The sequence below is a fragment of the Tasmannia lanceolata genome, unplaced genomic scaffold (genome assembly GCF_043159265.1).
Source record: "Tasmannia lanceolata isolate RefF3 unplaced genomic scaffold, GAP_Taslan_0.1 ptg000023l, whole genome shotgun sequence".
Classification (NCBI taxonomy): Eukaryota; Viridiplantae; Streptophyta; class Magnoliopsida; order Canellales; family Winteraceae; genus Tasmannia; species Tasmannia lanceolata.
In genome coordinates, this window is record NW_027518700.1 from 27,516,928 (window position 1) to 27,521,096 (window position 4,169).

General features: G+C 39.6%; 1 pseudogene; it reads left to right on the forward strand.

Moving 5' to 3' along the window:
* The first annotated feature begins 2,383 nt into the window (after positions 1 to 2,383).
* On the forward strand, positions 2,384 to 3,676 carry LOC143855982 (uncharacterized; annotated as a pseudogene).
* Positions 3,677 to 4,169: the final 493 nt, after the last annotated feature.

A 4,169-nucleotide genomic window follows, 5' to 3' on the forward strand; every position in this document is an offset into this window, starting at 1 on the left:
CCTGTTCTTCTTCTTGTTTTCCAAGAGAAATTTCATGCAATTCGAGCTTGATTCCAAACAGATCTATAAATCTGAGGAAAAGACAGAGGTCTTCTCGTCAGAAGAAAGAAAACAAGGAGATTGGAGACTTCAAAAAATCATTTTGACAGATGTGTCAAAAAGATCGATGGAAAAGAATCCCGGCGGATGACGCGAGTTTATTTCAGACGCAAGAAACATATAAGAATGATGAAAGATGAAGGATGAAATCATTGGTAGATTGGATTTGTTTTCTGAACAGAACAAGTAAAAAAAAGATCAAGAAAAGGCTCCAAACAGGCACTAGATATTCAAGAAAAAGTTACTTCCGGAGCCAGATTTTTCGAAATTTCTTGCATTGACTCTTTTCCTGGAGCAAATGCTTAAAATCTTAGTCAATCTAACGAGAATTTCTCTGTAAAGGCAGCAAAAATAGAGTTGAATGTAGCAGAATTGACAGCAGAAAAAGTAACAAATGAACTTTATTCTTATCTCATCTGCTCGGAGAAGCGAACGGAAGAACATTCAGATCACTTGACTTTTCTGGAAATGATGCTTTCAGAGCTTGAGGTAGAGATTTCACACGAGCATTCAGAATTAGATTACATTATGTCTATTTTCAACGAATCATCTGACAAGTTTTTCTGAAAAATCTGCTGGAAATTTGAATATGTCCACTTGTTTTCTATATTCCTTCAATACGTACAACAGTTCTTGAGACGTAGCTCGCATCTGAACATTGATCTGTCTTCATAAACTGAAGACAAGTATTCAGAGGATTCTACTCTGTTGAGGTTTGAAGATGAAGAGCATGAAGAATGCTACAAGAAATTCGGGAGTAGCGAGAGAAAACATTTGTTTCTTCTCAACTACGACGAGGAATACAGCTCCATGTCGGAATATGATGATCTCGTTGTCCATCAGAGGTTGTTGATGGTGAATGGGATAGTAGAGCATTCAAATGCGTACATGCTGCATTATAAGACTTGTTTCTTGGGCGTTAGCCTGCTCAACAGATTTCTACGCAAATCTGTTGCACCTGGCTACAAGAATCGAGGAAAATCAGCACGTCTAATGCTGGCAAGAATATCTACTCCGAGCGCCAAGTTGTAGCTATGGAATTGCTAGCGATGGAGGAAGAAAAGAATCATCTCAGTGATGGGCATTTCAGAGTTTAGAGGATCACGGGGAGCTTCAGTTGCTGCTCTGATTACTTTGCAGCGATCACAATTTGTCGGTCACGCCCCGGAATTCACCTCATAGGTAATGAACAAAGATCCTTGCCAATATCTGTCAATAACCGAGGTAATTCCCTTTCCGTTTTATCTCATTTTATTTGGATGCTATGGATGCCTTACAATTTTGTAGCTTATGCTAGCTTAGAATGCCTAGCCTGTTCTTGCCATGATCAGCTGTAAAAACATTTTCTTTACAACAAAAGAAAGGGATTGACATTAGCCCTACCATGTTTTGTAGTTACACTGAATCACCTTGCTGGTAAATTGATGTAAACTTCAAGGCATGGAAGCACTAATGTCAGTTGCATAAAAATGATAATAAAAAATGCCTCCTCTTGAATACTTCTCTGTCATATCATAGGGAAATGATATCAGCCCGGCAATGCTTTCCTAATTGTACAGCTTTACTCAATATTTCTCCCCTATTGATTTGCGAACCTAGCAGTGTCCATGCTTCTTCTTAATTCAATTTGTGATGAATTCTTTTGGGAATGGCAAAGACCACTAAATTAGATAACCCTTTTGAACATTAAAAAGTCAGGTTGAGTTGGTTCAATTTCGGAAACAAGGCTGTAGTGATATTATTTCCATGATGGAATTGTCTCACGGTATTAGTACATTCAAATCTGAGCATTTATGTGGGCTTAACTCACCCTCCCTTTACTTTGCTGCAAGGGCCTCTTAGTTTAATAATGTGTTAATACAACTGTTGATTTCGAGTGAGTGATGTCAATAAAGTCCCGTTCATTTGAGATTTGAATGACTATAGTGGTTATTTCTTAAGTAGACTCATATTGCGACAAGAGCTTTGCTTTCCAAGAGGTTTAAAATAAAAATGGTGACCCGGTGTTGTAGAAATGATATCACTTTCTTGGGATCAGGGTGTGGAACCTTGTTGGTACCTGTCTTTGACACCATGAGTATTTTGCTCCCATTTGAAGTTACACCTTTGTAGTTTTCGCGCACTAGGGTATTTTGGTCACAAATCCATGGCATGGGCGTGGGGGGGGGGCTGATGCCAATGTCTTCATAAATTGGATTGAGTTTGTTACAATGGGTGAAATAAGTGAGATTAGGAAGAAATGGATTTGGGTTTGTTGAAATGGAGAGTTTCTTGAAGCAGTGACATGGAAGAGGAGATTCCTAGAAGAAATACTTCCTATGGATTGATAGTTGGTCCATTTGGTAAGACAGAGGATAACATTTTGTGATGGAGTGCTAAGAAACGATCAGGTACCTGTGACAGGAAGGGGGAATTTGCACGCATTGTTTGGTATCGATAATTTGTGTTGATACTTCATGAGCTGTCCATGATGGGCGTCCCACTTTCAATGATGGAATTGGCAACATAGCTTTTGAGCTGTGGAGCCACATTGTCTGTCGTGATTCTTAGAAAAAAGGTGGTTCGATGGGGGAGCTTTCTAGACGAGGGATCAAAGTGCTGAAGGACAAGGCTGAGCTTAGCTACAAGACTGCCATGAAAGTGGATCTTGTTATCACAGAATTAGCAGTCTGTGCATCATGGATTGAACAATATCTTTCACATTTCACTGCTGGATCAAGTCAAATTGTTTGGTGGATCATGGATAATCGATGGGAATACTTTGACCGGTCTAAACACATGCTTAATTGAGTGAAGATGTTGGTATTCTTATCCGACTCACAGTTTAAACAATAGCTGGCCTGGTGTGAAGAACACATTCAGTTGAATTCTCAGCCTATGATGGTTCCTCTATCTGTTAATGATGAACTTGCATTAGTAGCAGGCATTCCTTGTTCCCTAAATACTCCATCATTCAGTGTTGAGAAGATGCTAGAAAAAGGCATTTGTTACGAAATGTAGTTAGAGAAGAGATGGGATTAATTGCTACTTGTAATATCTCTAAGCAGTATCAACCCTGGAAAAGGTTAGTAGAATGAAGAAAATTGCGCATATGAAACAACAGGAACTTGAAGCAATCTATGTCCATGCTCACATAGAAATAGATTCAGAGGCTGCTCATAAAAAAATAATGGCTTTAATTGATTCTGAGAGTGTAGAACTTTCTGAACTATTGTTTGACATGGATAAACAGATAATGAAAGCCAAAGAAGAAGCCTTTAGTAGAAAAGACATATTAGAAAAGGTTGAAGATGGATGTCAGCATGCAAAGAGGAAAGCTGGCTGGAAGACTACAATTAGGATGATAAATGATATAATTCTAGTAGAGGCAGGACAGGGAAGAAGCAAAGCGGAGAATAAGGGATCGGAAATGGTTTCACGAGCAACGAAACACAGAATAAGAAACTCTGTTTGGTTCAAGGCCAAGCCCAAACCGGTCACTCAGTCCAAAGAAGTTTGTAGGACCACGAGCCAATGGAAGTGCAACAATTGGCACCCCCAACCGACAACTATCTCTCAATACCCATCAGACCGGTAGCTCCAGTGAACTATGTGGCCGTTGCAAAAGAGGATGCTGCCTCCCATGTGTCTGGAAGCGAACTGTTCCTACCTTCGCTGTGATAATAACATAGGACAGATAGAGGTAGGTTTTTATATTTCTCTGATATTAGTCTGGTTTTGGGCGATGAAGGCGTTAGCCCAAGCCCATCCTTAGGGGACTTGCTCAGTCCAAATAGCACTCCCCTCTTTAATTTGGAAGACTCGCCCAGTCTTTTAGATACCTTTAGATAAAAAGATTCTTATTCTCATTGCATTGCATGGGCAATGAAAGAGTCATCTAGAGCTCACCCCTTTTAAAGAGACAAGCTATGTCTCGATAGAAAAGTCAAATCAGTTAGAGAGACAAGCTATGTCTCATATAAAAAAAGTCGTATTATTTGGAGACAGGCTTTGTCTCATTTGCCTCAGTTATCCTCTTGTTTTAGGAGACTAGCCTAGTCTCATTAGCACCTCTCTTAGAGTCATCAGTT